The sequence below is a fragment of the Scyliorhinus torazame genome, chromosome 24 (assembly GCF_047496885.1).
Source record: "Scyliorhinus torazame isolate Kashiwa2021f chromosome 24, sScyTor2.1, whole genome shotgun sequence".
Taxonomy (NCBI): domain Eukaryota; kingdom Metazoa; phylum Chordata; class Chondrichthyes; order Carcharhiniformes; family Scyliorhinidae; genus Scyliorhinus; species Scyliorhinus torazame.
Window position 1 is genome coordinate 41,315,460 of NC_092730.1, and position 16,313 is coordinate 41,331,772.

General features: G+C 47.3%; 2 non-coding genes across 2 annotated transcripts; both read right to left on the bottom strand.

The window, feature by feature from the left end:
• Positions 1-12,486: 12,486 nt before the first annotated feature.
• trnag-ucc (transfer RNA glycine (anticodon UCC)) lies at positions 12,487-12,558 on the bottom strand. Its single transcript has one exon. It is a non-coding gene; the product is annotated as a tRNA-Gly (tRNA).
• Positions 12,559-15,233: 2,675 nt separating this feature from the next.
• Positions 15,234-15,325, bottom strand: trnar-ucu (transfer RNA arginine (anticodon UCU)). Its single transcript is given in 2 exon segments — positions 15,234-15,269; positions 15,289-15,325. It is a non-coding gene; the product is annotated as a tRNA-Arg (tRNA).
• Positions 15,326-16,313: the final 988 nt, after the last annotated feature.

A 16,313-nucleotide genomic window follows, 5' to 3' on the forward strand; every position in this document is an offset into this window, starting at 1 on the left:
CACTGTGAAGTTCAAAGTAACGAAATTGGAAGCTCTTCAATCGACTCTCTCGGCGGGAAACAGAGTCCTGTTGCTGTGGTGCGTGAGTTTTATTGGTGCCAACATCACATCTCCACTGATTGGAATGGGTTATGTTTTATTAACACAGTCATGGCATTTGGTAAAGATAGAACCAGGAGTGTTTCAATGTTTGAAAATCCTTTAACAGCGAGAAGAGGAAAAGTTTATATAATAACTTCCAGGAATATAACTTCAGTGTTGGGACCACAGCTGTTCTCTTTATATATTAACGATCGAGATAACGGGACTGAGGGCATTCTGGCTAAGTTTGCCGATTATACGAAGATAGGTGGAGGGGCAGGTAGTATGGAGGAGGTGGGGAGGCTGCAGAAAGATCTAGACAGTTTAGCAGAGTGGTCCAAGAAATGGCTGATGAAATTCAACGTGGGCAAGTGCGAGGTCTTGCACTTTGGAAAAAAGAATAGAGGCGTGGACTATTTTCTAAACGGTGACAAAATTCATAATTCTGAAGTGCAAAGGGACTTGGGAGTCCTAGTCCAGGATTCTCTAAAGGTAAACTTGCAAGTTGAGTCCGTAATTAAGAAAGCAAGTGCAATGTTGTCATTCATCTCAAGAGGCTTGGAATATAAAAACAGGGATGTACTTCTGAAGCTTTATAAAGCATTAGTTAGGCCCCATTTAGAATACTGTGAGCAATATTGGGCCCCACGCCTCAGGAAGGACATACTGGCACTGGAGCGGTTCCAGCGGAGATTCACACGGATGATCCCAGGAATGGTAGGCCTAACATACGATGAACGTCTGAGAATCCTGGGATTATATTCATTGGAGTTTAGGAGGTTGAGGGGAGATCTAACAGAAACTTACAAGATAATAAATGGCTTAGATAGGGTGGATGAAGGGAGTTGTTTCCATTAGCAGGGGAGACTAGGACCCGGGGGCACAGCGTTAGAATTAAAGGGAGTCACTCTAGAACAGAGATGAGGAGAAATTTATTCAGCCAGAGAGTGGTGTGTGTGTGGAATTCATTGCCACAAAGGGCGGTGGAGGCCGGGATGTTGAGTATCTTTCAGACAGAAGTTGATAAATTCTTGATTTCTCGAGGAATTAAGGGCTATGGAAAGAGAGCGGGTAAATGGAGTTGAAATCAGCCATGATTGAATGGTGGAGTGGGCTCGATGGGCCGAATGGCCTTACTTCCACTCCTATGTCTTATGGTCTTATGGTCTTATGGAATATCCCACAGAGGGGCAATCAGGATATTAAACAATATCCAATAATAAACCAGAATAAGAGCGGAGATCCCAGTTTCCACTCTCGGACGGATGTGAACAATCCATCCAGACTATTTACTACAAGAGAAGAGGAATTTTACCCGGAGTCCTCCCTCCAGCCTCTTCTTCCAGCTCTGTTTCCTCAGTGTGAAACCCACGAAATCACGCAAACGCTTCCGATCAAACCATTATTGCGATGACCGGGAATCGAAACCGTGTTAATTGCTTGTTATTCGCTGCCCAGTAGTTCTGCTCTCACCCACAAGCAATGACATCCTTTCCACGTCCACTTTGTCAAGACCATTCAAAATCTGTTGTACTTCAATCTGATCAACTGTCACACTTCACATCTCCACTGGAAACAAGTGCAGTCTGTCTCACCTTTCCTCAATAGCAAACCCGCTCAAAGACCAACAAAGAACAAAGAAAAGTACAGCACAGGAAGAGGCCCTTCGGCCCTCCAAGCGTGTGCCGACCATGCTGCCCAACTAAATTAAAATCTTCTACACTTCCTGGGTCCGTATCCCTCGATTCCCATCCTATTCATGTATTTGTCAAGATGCCCCTTAAATATCACTATCGTCCCTGCTTCCACCACCTCCTCCGGTAGCGAGTTCCAGGCACCCACTACCCTCTGTGTTAAAAATTTGCCTCGTACATCTACTCCAAACCTTGCCCCTCGCACCTTAAACCTATGCCCCCTAATAATTGACCCCTCTACAATGGGGAAAAGCCTCTGACTATCCACTCTGTCTATGCCCCTCATAGTTTTGTAGACCTCTATCAGGTCGCCCCTCAACGTCCGTCGTTCCAGTGAGAACAAACCGAGTTTATTCAAACGCTCCTCATAGCTAATGCCCTCCATAACAGGCAACATCCTGGTAAATCTCTTCTGCACCCTCTCGAAAGCCTCCACATCCTTCTGGTAGTGCGGCGACCAGAATTGAACACGATACGCCAAGTGTGGCCTAACTAAGGTTCTACACAGCTGCAACATGACTTGCCAATTCTTGTACTAAATGCCCCGGTCAATGAAGGCAAGCATGCCGTATGCCGTTCTGACTACCTTCTCCACCTGTGTTGCCCCTTTCAGTGACCTCTGGACCTGTAGACATAGATCGCTCTGACTTTCAATACTGTATATTCCCTACCTGCATTAGACCTTCCAAAATGCATTACCTCACATTTGTCCGGATTAAACTCCATCTGCCATCTCTCCGCCCAAGTCGGCAAACGGGCTAAATCCTACTGTATCCTCTGACAGACCTCGTCGCTATCTGCAATTCCCCCAACCTTTGTGTCATCTGCAAACTTGCTAATCAGACCAGTTACATTTCCCTCCAAATCATTTATACACACTACAAACAGCAAAGGTCCCAGCACTGATCCCTGCAGAACAACACTAGTCCCAGCCCTCCAATTAGAAAAGCACCCTTCCATTGCTACTCTCTGCCTTCTATGACCTAGCCAGTTCTGTATCCACCTTGCCAGCTCACCCCTGATCCGGTGTGACTTCACCTTTTATACTACTCTACCATAAGGGACCTTGTCAAAGGCCTTACTGAAGTCCATATAGACAACATCCACTGCCCTACCTGCATCAATCATCTTTGTGACCTCTTCGAAAAACTCTATCAAGTTAGTGAGACACAAAACCATGCTGCCTCTCACTAATACGTCCATTTGCTTCCAAATGGGAGTATATCCTGTCACGAAGGATTCTCTCCACCAATCGAGGAAACCTTCCTGAACCGTTTCCAACGTATTTACATCTTTCCCTAAATAAGGAAACCAAAACTGCACAGAATTAGCGAAATGTGTAGCTCCTGGAATAAAAGGGACAGTAGCAATATGGATATAAATGTGGTTGAATAATCAGAAATAGAATATAATGGTCAATAGAGACTTTTCGGACTGGAAGAAGGTTTGTAGTGTTTCACATGGGTTCCTACTGGAACATTTGCTTGCCCTGATATATAACAATTTGTAGATCATGGTGTACAGGGAACAGTTTCAAATTTGGGGATGGTACAGACTTGGAAATTTTGAAAACTGAGACGCGGACAGTCTAGAACTTCAAACAACAAAAGATGATTTTCAATCTGGAGACGTGTGAGATGATGCATTTCGGTAGGGAAGTATAGAATCACACAATTTACAGTGCAGAAGGTGGCCATTCGGACGATAGAATCTGCACCGGTTTTTCAAAGAGCACCCCCATGAAGCCCACACCTCCACCCTATCCCCACATCCCAGCAACCCCATCTAACCTAAGTGCAATTTAGCATGGCCGATCCACCTAATCTGCACATCTTTGGAGTGTGGGAGGAAACCGGAGCTCCCAGCCGAAACCCACGGAGAACACCAAGCGGGAATCGAACCTGAGACCCGACGCTGTGAAGCCATAGTGCTAACCACTATGCTACCGTGCTGCCCCTCAACTATTTATGGGATGAAGGAGCAGACAGAGCTGGGTGTGTATGTGGATAGATCATTGAAGGTGGACAGGTGGAGAGAGCAGGTAATAAAGCAAATCTTATGCTTATTTACGAATGGAAAAGAGAACAAGAGCAAGGAGGTTATGCTGAATCTGTACAAGGCACCAGTTAGACATCAGATGGAATATTTTGCACAGCTCTGGGAGCCACAATATTGGAAGGCTGTGGACGTATTGGGCAGCGTGCAGAAGAGGTTTACAGGATTGATTCCATTTAGGAGGCTAGATTGGAGATATTGGGAACGTTCTCCTTGGAGAGCATAAGGCAGAGAGGAGATATGATGGAGATGTTCAAAATCAGGAGGGGGCTAGGCGGAGTAACTAGAGAGAAACAGTTCCCCCGAGTAAAAAGAGCAAGAATGAGAGGGCACAGATTTCCGTTGATTTGCAAAGGAAGCAGCTGTGATGTTTGAAAAAGAAGCACTTTTGCACAACGAGTGCTTCGGGTCTGGAATGCACTGAGGAGTGAATCTTCTTGCACCATTCTCTATACCGATATTCCTAATCCTCTGTCTGATAATCGATTTAAATCACGACACCAGCTTTGGGCAGGAGTTTGGCACCATGAAAACTTGCGGCTTCAGAAACTCCAAACCAGACGCCAGCTTCATCTGGGGCACTGCTGGCAGATTTTGTCTTTCCAGAACCGGCCGCCCAGCCGTGAAATCAAGTTCATCAGAAGATCTCATTACACTGTAAGACGGAGGAGCAGAAGTGGCCCATTCGGCCAATCGTGTCTGCTCCACCATTCAAAGAGGTTATGTCTGAACTGATATAATCCTCAAACCCAGTATCCCGCCTTATCCCCATAATCCTTGCTTTCCTTGACTGATTAAAAATCTGTCTCAAGGGCAGCACGGTGGTTCAGTAGTTTATACAGCTGCCTCACGGCACCGAAGGGCCATGTTCGATCCCAGCTCTGGGTCACTATCTGCGTCGAGTTTGCATATTCTCCCTGTGTTTGGGTGCGTTTCGCTCCCACAACCAAAAGATGTGCAGGGTCGGTGGATTGGTTGCAAAATTGCCCCTTAGTTGGAAAAAATGTTTGGGTACTCTAAATTTTAAAAAAATCTGTCTGTGGCAGCCTTCAACAAATTAACTGACCCACTGCTTAACCACTTCCTTACCTTGCAGGTCAGCTGTTCGGGAGAGAGGGAACCGGGACCTTGGAAACAGCGCGGGAGTTTCAAAAAGCGCGGGAGCTGCGAGGCAGAGGGGACAGTTTAAAAGGGCGCGCCGTGGGTGAGGTAAGTACTGCTTAACCACTTCCTTACCTTGCAGGTCAGCTGTTCGGGAGAGAGAGGGAGCCGGGACCTTGGAAACAGCGTGGGAGTTACAAAAAGCGCGGGAGCTGCGAGGCAGAGGGGCAGTTTAAAAGGACGCGCCGTGGGTGAGGTAAGTACTGCTTAACCACTTCCTTACCTTGCAGGTCAGCTGTTCGGGAGAGAGAGGGAGCCGGGACCTTGGAAACAGCGCGGGAGTTTCAAAAAGCGCGGGAGCTGCGAGGCAGAGGGGACAGTTTAAAAGGGCGCGCTGTGGGTGAGGTAAGTACTGCTTAACCACTTCCTTCCCTTGCAGGTCAGCTGTTCGGGAGGGAGAGGGAGCCGGGACCTTGGAAACAGCGCGGGAGTTTAAAAAGCGCGGGAGCTGCGAGGCAGAGGGGCAGTTTAAAAGGGCGCGCCGTGGGTGAGGTAAGTACTGCTTAACCACTTCCTTACCTTGCAGGTCAGCTGTTCGGGAGAGAGAGGGAGCCGGGACCTTGGAAACAGCGCGGGAGTTTCAAAAAGCGCGGGAGCTGCGAGGCAGAGGGGACAGTTTAAAAGGGCGCGCTGTGGGTGAGGTAAGTACTGCTTAACCACTTCCTTCCCTTGCAGGTCAGCTGTTCGTGAGGGAGAGGGAGCCGGGACCTTGGAAACAGCGCGGGAGTTTAAAAAGCGCGGGAGCTGCGAGGCAGAGGGGACAGTTTAAAAGGGCGCGCTGTGGGTGAGGTAAGTACTGCTTAACCACTTCCTTCCCTTGCAGGTCAGCTGTTCGGGAGGGAGAGGGAGCCGGGACCTTGGAAACAGCGCGGGAGTTTAAAAAGCGCGGGAGCTGCGAGGCAGAGGGGACAGTTTAAAAGGGCGCGCCGTGGGTGAGGTAAGTACTGCTTAACCACTTCCTTACCTTGCAGGTCAGCTGTTCGGGAGGGAGGGGGAGCCGGGACCTTGGAAACAGCGCGGGAGTTTCAAAAAGCGCGGGAGCTGCGAGGCAGAGTGGACAGTTTAGAAGGGCGCGCCGTGGGTGAGGTAAGTACTGCTTAACCACTTCCTTACCATGCAGGTCAGCTGTTCGGGAGAGAGAGGGAGCCGGGACCTTGGAAACAGCGCGGGAGTTTCAAAAAGCGAGGGAGCTGCGAGGCAGAGGGGACAGTTTAAAAGGGCGTGCCGTGGGTGAGGTAAGTACTGCTTAACCACTTCCTTACCTTGCAGGTCAGCTGTTCGGGAGAGAGGTCAGTTTTGGGAGCAGGCCTATTAGCTGACTGTAAATCAGGAAGGATACAAAGGGTGTGGCTGAAGTGCCTATAGCAACGGAGTGGTGAAGGCAAACAGAGTGTATCTGAGTTTGGGTAAGGCTAAGTTCGGGTAAGAGGGGAGTGACAAAAAAAAAAAAAAAAATCAAATTAATTCAGTAAATTAATTAACTAGTTAAGGGAATTTGGTGCTCACCCGAAGGAGGTGCAGAGAAGCAGAGCTGTGAGGGAGTCTCTGGAGCAATTACATCACAGCCAGCAGGTAAGTGATTGGCTTGTAACTGGTAAGTGATTTCTCTCTCTTTGACTTTCTCTTAGCTGTGTAGTGTAGTTGAAATTTAACTTCAGGTTTAAGTCATGGCAGGAGAGCTCAGACCCGTGTCATGCTCCTCTTGTGAGATGTGGCAAGTCAGGGACCCTTCTGGTGTCCCTGACTCCTTCATCTGCAAGAAGTGTGTCCAACTGCAGCTCCTGTTTGACCGCTTGACGGCTCTGGAGCTGCGGATGGACTCACTTTGGAGCATCCGCGATGCTGAGGAAGTTGTGGAAAGCACATTCAGTGAGTTGGTCACACCGCAGATTAAAATTACTGAGGCAGATAGGGAAAGGGTGACCAACAGACAGAGGGAGAGTAGGAAGGCAGTGCAGGGATGCCCTGCGGTCATCTCCCTCCAAAACAGATTTACCGTTTTGGAAACTGTTGGGGGAGATGGCTCACCAGGGGAAGGTGGCAGCTGCCAGGTTCATGGCACCGTGGCTGGCTCTGCTGCACAGAAGGACTGGAAAAAGAGTGGCAGAGCTATAGTGATAGGGGATTCAATTGTAAGGGGAATAGGCAGGCGTTTCTGCGGACGCAAACGAGAATCCAGGTTGGTATGTTGCCTCCCTGGTGCAAAGGTCAAGGATGTCTCGGAGCGGCTGCAGGGCATTCTGGAGGGGGAGGGTGAACAGCCAGCTGTCGTGGTGCATATAGGCACCAACGATATAGGTAAAAAACGGGATGAGGTCCTACAAGCTGAATTTAGGGAGTTAGGAGTTAAACTAAAAAGTAGGACCTCAAAGGTAGTAATCTCAGGATTGCTACCAGTGCCACGTGATAGTCAGAGTAGGAATGACAGGATAGCTAGGATGAATACGTGGCTTGAGAGATGGTGCAAGAGGGAGGGTTTCAAATTCCTGGGACATTGGGACCGATTCTGGGGGAGGTGGGACCTGTACAAATCGGACAGTCTGCATCTGGGTGGGACTGGAACCAATGTTCTCGGGGGGGTGTTTGCTAGTGCAGTTGGGGAGGGTTTAAACTAATGTGCCAGGGGGATGGGAACCGATGTAGGAAGTCAGTGGGGACAGAAACAAAAGGCAGGAAGGGAGAGTGTGTAAAGCATGACCAGAGAAAGCAGGGCAGAGAGCAAGGAAGGTCTACATTAAACTGCATTTATTTCAATGCAAGGGGCCTGACGGGCAAAGCGGATGAACTCAGGGCATGGACGGGCACATGGGACTGGGATATTATAGCTATGACTGAAACATGGCTAAGGGAGGGGCAGGACTGGCAGCTCAATGTTCCGGGGTACAGATGCTATAGAAAGGATAGAACAGGAGGTAAGAGAGGAGTGGGAGTGACGTTTTTGATTAGGGAGAACATCACGGCAGTACTTAGAGGGGATATATCCGAGGGTTCGCCCACTGAGTCTATATGGGTGGAACTGAAAAATAAGAAGGGAGAGATCACCTTGGTAGGACTGTCCTACAGGCCCCCAAATAGTCAGTAGGAAATTGAGGAGCAAATATGTAAGGAGATTACAGATAGCTGCAAGAATAATAGGGTGGTAGTAGTAGGGGACTTTAACTTTCCCAACATTGGCTGGGACAGCCATAGCATTCGGGGCTTGGATGGAGGGAAATTTGTTGAGTGTATTCAGGAGGAATTTCTCATTCAGTATGTGGATGGACCGACTAGAGAGGGGGCAAAACTTGACCTCGTCTTGGGAAATAAGGAAGGGCAAGTGACAGAAGTGCTAGTGAGGGATCACTTTGGGACAAGTGACCATAATTCCATTAGTTTTAAGATAGCTATGGAGAATGATAGGTCTGGCCCAAGAGTTAAAATTCTTAATTGGGGCAAGGCCAATTTTGATGGTATCAGGCAGGAACTTGCAGAGGTAGATTGGGGGAGACTGTTGGCAGGCAAAGGGACGGCTGGTGAATGGGAGGCTTTTAAAAATGTGTTAACCAGGGTGCAGGGTACGCACATTCCCTTTAGAGTGAAGGGCAAGGCTGGTAGAAGTAGGGAACCCTGGATGACTCGAGATATTGAGACTCTGGTCAAAAAGAAGAAGGAGGCATATGACGTACATAAGCAACTGGGATCAAGTGGATCCCTTGAAGAGTATAGAGATTGTCGAAATAGAGTTAAGAGGGAAATCAGGAGGGCAAAAAGGGGACATGAAATTGCTTTGGCAAATAATGCAAGGGCGAATCCAAAGAGATTCTACAGATACATAAAGGGGAAAAGAGTAACTAGGGACAGAGTAGGGCCTCTTCCGGATCAACAAGGACATCTATGTGCAGAGCCACAAGAGTTGGGTGAGATCCTGAATTAATATTTCTCATCGGTATTCACGGTGGAGAAAGGCATGGATGTTATGGAAACTAAGGGAAATAAATAGTGATGTCTTGAGAAGTGTGCATATTACAGAGGAGGAGGTGCTGGAAGTCTTAAAGCGCATCAAGGTAGATAAATCCCCGGGACCTGATGAAATGTATCCCAGGATGTTGTCGGAGGCTAGGGAGGAAATTGCGGGTCCCCTAACAGAGATATTTGAATCATCGGCAGCCACAGGTGACGTGCCTGAAGATTGGAGAGTGGCGAATGTTGTGCCCTTGTTTAAGAAGGGCAGCAGGGAAAAGCCTGGGAACTACAGACCGGTGAGCCTAACGTCTGTAGTAGGTAAGTTGCGAGAAGGTATTCTGAGAGACAGGATCTACAAGCATTTAGAGAGGCAAGGACTGATTCGGGGCAGTCAGCGTGGCTTTGTGCGTGGAAAATCATGTCTCACAAATTTGATTGAGTTTTTTGAGGGGGTGACCAAGAAGGTAGATGAGGGCAGTGCAGTAGACGTTGTCTACATGGACTTTAGCAAAGCCTTTGACAAGGTACCGCATGGTAGGTTGTTGCAGAAGGTTAAAGCTCACGGGATCCAGGGTGAGGTTGCCAATTGGATTCAAAATTGGCTGGACGACAGAAGGCAGAGGGTGGTTGTAGAGGGTTGTTTTTCAAACTGGAGGCCTGTGACCAGTGGTGTGCCTCAGGGATCGGTGCTGGGTCCACTGTTATTTGTGATTTATATTAATGATTTGGATGAGAATTTAGGAGGCATGGTTAGTAAGTTTGCAGATGACACCAAGATTGGTGGCACAGTGGATAGTGAAGAAGGTTATCTAGGATTGCAACGGGATCTTGATCAATTAGGCCAGTGGGCCGACGAATGGCAGATGGAGTTTAATTTAGATAAATGTGAGGTGATGCATTTTGGCAGATCGAATCAGGCCAGGACCTACTCAGTTAATGGTATGGCGTTGGGGAGAGTTATAGAACAAAGAGATCTAGGAGTACAGGTTCATAGCTCCTTGAAGGTGGAGTCGCAGGTGGACAGGGTGGTGAAGAAGGCATTCGGCATGCTTGGTTTCATTGGTCAGAACATTGAATATAGGAGTTGGGACGTCTTGTTGAAGTTGTACAAGACATTGGTACGGCCACACTTGGAATACTGTGTGCAGTTCTGGTCACCCTATTATAGAAAGGATATTATTAAACTAGAAAGAGTGCAGAAAAGATTTACTAGGATGTTGCCGGGACTTGATGGTTTGAGTTATAAGGAGAGGCTGGATAGACTGGGACTTTTTTCCCTGGAGCGTAGGAGGCTTAGGGGTGATCTTATAGAGGTCTATAAAATAATGAGGGGCATAGATAAGGTAGATAGTCAACATCTTTTCCCAAAGGTAGGGGAGTCTAAAACTAGAGGGCATAGGTTTAAGGTGAGAGGGGAGAGATTCAGAAGGGCCCAGAGGGGCAATTTCTTCACTCAGATGGTAGTGAGTGTCTGGAATGGGCTGCCAGAGGTAGTAGTAGAGGCGGGTACAATTGTGTCTTTCAAAAAGCATTTAGATAGTTACATGGGTAAGATGGGTATAGAGGGTTATGGGCCAAGTGCGGGCAACTGGGACTAGCTTAATGGTAAAAACTGGGCGGCATGGACTGGTTGGGCCGAAGGGCCTGTTTCCATGCTGTAAACGTCTATTATTCTATGATTCACCCTCTACAGCCATATTCGGTTCATACAAACATTTCTACAGATGCTCTATACTCCTAGAGAAGAAACTACTCCTCATTTCTGGTTGAAATGGGCGGCCAGTTACTCTGAGATTATTCCTTCTGGTCCTAGACCCTCCCACATGGTGAACCAGCTTCTCAGCATTTATCCTGTCAAGACCCTCCCCCCTGGGGGAAAAAGAGGGATGTGGGCTAAATGCGGGCAAATGGGACTAGCTTCGTGATAGAAACTGGGCGGCATGGTCAAGCTGGGCCGAAGGGTCAGTGTGCATGCTGAAACATCTATGGCTGTAACCATCTTCCTGAGGACATTAGAATTCCCTCCACAGAATTGTATTGAACCGATTGATACATAATATTTTATTCAATTCTTTATCCAAATCAATCAGATATTGTAGATTCATTCGGGGGTAAACGAAAGACTAAGATGAGAGAGGAGGGAAAACTGGATTGTCAGCACAAGTTCCACCGGATTTCTGTATAAAACGACCGCGGAAGGACTCGAACCTGCATTCGTCTGATATCATCAATAGATGATAGTATGTTTCTGGAACATACCTCTTCATTCACCTGAGGAAGGAGCAGCGCTCCGAAAGCTAGTGACATCGAAACAAACCTGTTCGACTTTAACCTGGTGTTGTAAGACTTCTTACTGTGCTCACCCCAGTCCAACGCCGGCATCTCCACATCATCAATAGAACCACCGAAGTCAGACGCCTTATCCATTAGGCCACGCGGCCACCGGCTGTAACATCTGAGCTGATGTTTAGCCCACGTGAAAAAATACTGCGATTATTTGTGTTTCATTTCTGTTTTTTGATGATCCGCTCTTTCCCAGATCCCAGAAAATACAAGGGAAAGCTCCAGCTGCCGGACATGGTCATTTTCAAAGTGGAAAAGCCCTTCACCCTGTGAGCTGTGAAGATTCATGGAGGCTCGGGGACTCTCAGGTCGGCCAGGGCTCTTTATCCGCCTCCATTCACAGGAAAAGTGACTTCAGTTTCCGGAATGACATCCACTCTCTCTGAAACCCCCAAACTGAAATTCAGACTCACCGTGAAGGTGAAGACTGCGGACTGCGGTTCCCGCTCCTGCTGTTTAATACAGATCACGATAACTGTGTACAGTGAGCAGAAAGAAATTGCTGTTGTTTGTCAACTGTCATTCTGCTACAACAGGACGACTTTGAATCTCCTGATATTTGAGAAATTTGCTCAAGCGGGTAAATACGAAATATATTACCTGCATCGTGCTTTTGAATGGAGTCATTTCGAGAACATTCCCACACAGAGAGAAATTCCTGCAACCGGCTGCAGAAAAATTCCGTGCGCCTGATGTGATTTCAACGCAACCTTCTGACCTGGAGTCAGGCGCGCTCCCGTTGCGCCGCAAGCGCAAATGAACTCAGAGATTATTTTTATTTATTTACACTTTGACTGTGTTCTGTACATCAGCAACTGTGCGAAACAAACTCAAGGAAGTTAGATTGAGGGTTATGAAAGGGCCCTGAAGTAAAGCAGCTGTACCACGTGGTTAAGGTGATGCACAATAATCCATTGTGCTCTGTACACGTGGCTTCAAATCCCATCCTGGTCTGTAACGTGTCTGTTGTGTCTCTGTTTGGTCCACTTCATGAGGGTGAAGTGAAAAAGCTGCGGCTTTTAGCTGTTGTTTGACGGCTTGTGGGTGAATAGTGGAACACTGTCCATATTGAAACCATATTAAAAATGATGAGAAAGTTACTTATTTCACTCCACTCCCTAATTGCGCCTACATTCTGAGTTAGAAACTGTTTCTCTTTCTCGGTTTGAAACACACGAAGTCGCGCAAAAGTTCGCTTCCAAATTACTACTGCAATGGCCGGGAATCGAGCCCGGGTCAACTGCTTGGAAGGCAGCTATGCTCACCACTATACCACCAACGCTCACTGACGAAATCTCTGCGTAGCTTATTTCCCTCCAATTTAAAATGCTCCTGAATGAATGTATCCGTGTCGCACTGCTACCGTTCAGCCACCAGATGGCACGAGTCCACCATAAATGTATTTCTCCAATTTAATTCTGATGTTCTGTGTGTCATCACATAGGACACTTGCTCTGGCCTGAGACCTTACCTTGTCCTTGTGTCCGGATGCTGCCGCTTTCACCATGTTTAAATTATCACATAGCCCCTCCAGTGCAAGAGGAGGCTCATCGAGTCGGCTTGGCCCAATCCCCACTTCACCGGTTTATCACATCAGTGTGTCAGCGTGGCCGGAAGAGAAAATGCTGGAAAATCTCAGTAGGTCCGGCAGCATCTGTAGGGAGAGAAAAGACCTAACCTTTCGAGTCCAATGACCCTTTGTCAAAGCCGAGTCATTGGTCTCGAAACGTTAACTCTTTTCTCTCCCTACAGATGCTGCTCGACTTGCTGAGATTTTCCAGCACTTTCTCTTTCGTTTCAGATTCCAGCATCCGCAGGAATTTGCTGTTACCCATGTTTTTCCCAGTGTGGCCGAGTGTTCAGGTCGCAGACTTTTCTGAAGGCGTGTGTTCGAATCCCACCCCTAATATTGACTTTTCCTCCGTGAGGCTCCATCCAAACCCGCGGGACCTCTCACCTGGAAACACAAGGGGAGCAGATACAGAGAAACAGCGACCACCTGCAAGTTCCACTCCGAGACACATACCATCCTGGGAAATATATCACCCTTTCTGTGGCTGGTTCACAATCCCGGAACTCCCTCCCTAACAGCACTGTGTGTGTACATACACCACATGGACTTGCAGTGGCTCAAGATTCACGTCACCGCCAAATTCTTAAGGGTAATTAATATTGGACAATAAATGTTGACGGATTCAGCGACACCCACATCCCGTCAAATAACTTTTAAAATATTTTGGAAACCGAGTCCCCTGAACTCAGCTCAGAATGTTCACAAATCACAAAGCAAATTACTTCAAATGCTGAAAATCATAAATAATAAACACAGGAAATGCTGGAAACGCTCAGAAATGAAACAGCATCTGTGGGGAGAAAACTGGAAGCAGCGTTCCAGCTCTGTGATTGGATCATTTCCTTCTCTCTCAATGTGAAATCCTGGACTCAGCTGATAAACAGCAAGATGCCAATCACCAGTCATCAGTATCAGAAACAATGAACCTTTAGGATAGCGAGGCCGAGCGGTCTGAGGAGATGGGTTTAGGTTTCAGTCTCTTCGAGGATGCGGGTGGAAGTCCAACCGCTGCCAACATTTGTAGGAAAAGCGGCTAAGCTGGGAAATGGAAATAAAAGTGAACGATGTTGCAAAACTCTTGCTCTTATCCCAAAAGATCTTTCCGTTACTGACATTGTTGTGTCCTGTGTAAGTCGAGCTGAACTGATTTGGTGCCGCTTGTTCTCACCTTGCAGCCCGTCAGTCTCCGTATTCCAGGGACCATTTATGACATCATCAAAAACACCCTCCCCTGCTCTCCCCATTCACCAGACTGAAGGGACAATCCCCTCCACCGCCAATATCCGCTCACTTTCTATCTGCAACTTTCTTTGCAAGTGCAGGAGATGCAACTCCTGCCTTTTTACCTCCTGCCTCCTCATTATCCAAGGGCCCAAAACACTCATCCCAAGTGAACCAGTGAGACACTTGTGCTTTTCAGTTTAAGCTCCTGTATTTGCTGCCACAATTTGGTCTCATCGACTTCAACAGGCCAAATAACAGTCTGTGACCGCTTTGAGAAATCTCTGTCAATCCACAATCCTGACTCTGAGTTTCCTGCCACTTGTCATTTCAATTCTCCACCTGCCCACTCTCACCTTTCTGTCCTTGGTCATCCGTGTTCCAATATAGATTAACGGAAACTCGAGTAAAACCACCTCAACATTTAAGTAGCCTCCCACAGAATTCCGTCCTCAACATCGAGCTCAGTAATTTTAGATTATAAAATCTCTCTCCATTTTGTTTGGAGTGTGTCTTGCCCGTCCGTTTGTTTGTCTTTTGCTTCTAATTGCATTCATTCATTTTGCACTTGGACGGCGGAGAGACAGCTGGAGATTTTTCTAGAATGAATTGTAGAGCTCAAGGCTCAGACAGCTGAAGACGCGGCCACCATTGATGGAACAATGAAAAGTGCAAATGAGCAAGAGGACAAGGAAAGAGAAAGGTCTGGGAATGGAATGGAATCGAAACTCCAGTCTGGTAAGTGAGAAATCTCCCCCTGAACCACTAATGTTCACACGGCCGCTCATTCCATGTGTCCAGTCGGAAACCTGTCTGAAGGCTTATGCAGTCTGACAGAGCGCCTGTGATAATCCTCCACTGTCTGATCTAAAGCTGCAACATGAGCTGTTCATTACAGCTGAAATAAACGAGTTGGTGTGAGCATTCAGTGTCGATTCACATCATCCTTGTTTGGAGCTGCCTGTGAGGAACAAACTGCCCGCGGGTATATTTGTCTGAGGAGGGAACAGACTGACTCTGGTCAGCAGCTGACAAATATTTTTTGCTCAGATGGGAAAGCGGAGAGTGACTGGAGTCACTTTTCAGAGGGAAGTTCGGGACGGCAGTTACACTGATCTCGGAACATTGATAAACCTGTTACTGATTTCTTCAAACCGAAAATCCGACTCGGATGGGATTCGAACCCACAACCTTTGAATGTTTCATCACGTCAGCGACTAGAAGTCCAACGCGCTATCCGTTGCGCCACAGAGCCACACCTGCAACGCTTTCTCATCCCCATATGAGGATTTCTGTAGTTGTCCAACAGGCAGTTCAAAAGTTCAGTAATTCGCACAGTGACGACATTTCAAAACTACTTCATTGCCTGGAAATGTTTTGGGCCGCCCTATGGTTGTAAAAAAGCGCGACAGAAATTCTACTAAAACTCCGGAAGGACACAGCCAGTTTGGTCCAATGGGAGGACATGTAGCAGACAAGGAATGAAGTGATTTATTTTTGTAGGAAGAACAGAAGAGAACAATATAAAATAAAGTGTCGATTTCCAAGAAAGAGCGCAGGAACAGCGGGACATGTATACAAATCATTGAAGGTGACAGGGCAGGCTGTAAGAGTCGTTTATAAATCAAACAGTGTCATGACTTTATTAATAGCGGCACAGAGTACAAGATGACAGAGGGGTCATCTCTCCCTTTTCAGCTCCTGACTGCAGAGGCTTTTCTTGTGAAACCGTTTGTTGGAAAACCTCTTTCCCTGGAGGGAGGCGGGAGTTTGGAACTCGCTGCCTGAAAGGCTGGTGGAGCAGAGACCCTCATAATATCTAAGAAGTGTTTAGATGGGCAATTGCGATCCCAGGGTACACGAGGCGATGTTCCAAGTACTGGGGAATGGGATGAGAATGGTTCGGTGGTTGTTTTTGACCGGCACAGATGCGATGGGCTGAAGGGCCATTTCTCTGCTGTCTGATTCGATGACTTTATGAATGAAATGCAACATGTGTTTGCAGCTGTCTATGTTTATATCCTGTTGTATTCACAGGAACAAACAAACTGGGCTGGTCGTTGAGCACCTCGAGACTGTTCTGCCCTACATTTAGATTGAGTAAGGGCTCCGTGTACTTTAACTCCAGCACCCTGACAGGATTTCAGAAACCCTCCACAAACGGCAGTCCTATTGATTAATAAAGGTCCCAGAGATGGATAATCAGTGAAAATCACAGCCAGAGAGACCTGCAATAACCCTCA